The sequence below is a fragment of the Opisthorchis viverrini genome (assembly GCF_000715545.1).
Source record: "Opisthorchis viverrini unplaced genomic scaffold opera_v5_355, whole genome shotgun sequence".
Classification (NCBI taxonomy): Eukaryota; Metazoa; Platyhelminthes; class Trematoda; order Opisthorchiida; family Opisthorchiidae; genus Opisthorchis; species Opisthorchis viverrini.
Window position 1 is genome coordinate 277,889 of NW_008752017.1, and position 490 is coordinate 278,378.

Below are 490 nucleotides of genomic sequence, written 5' to 3' on the forward strand. Positions count from 1 at the left end.
GTTTTGGTCACTGATAACGGCACACACTTCACTGCAAAATTCCTCGAGGAATGGTTGAAGGGTCTTGGTTGTCGACATCTGTTTACTGCTCCGCGACATCCCCAGTCGAATGGACTTGCTGAAAATTTTGTCCGAATACTTAAATCTGCTATTATTTCACTCTCTCCCACTACTTTTGTGGAATTGGACCGTGGGATTGATAATTTTCTAATGCAATACAGGAACGCCGTCCATTCCGTTACTGGGAAGAGTCCCGCGCTTCTATTTAAATCTCGTTCGTTGCGTACGAGTCTTGACTGTGCCAAAACGGCTGATGTTACATTTTTCAAGGGTAATGATTTACGACCCGCAACTGGAATAGTGCTTTCATCAAATGGCAAACGAATGGCCACAATTCTCTATTTGGATGATCTCTCTTGTCATCGGAGACACATTGACCAGGTTGAGTTCAATACCAGAGGTCAGTCTGTTAACGGCACTCCTGCTGTTT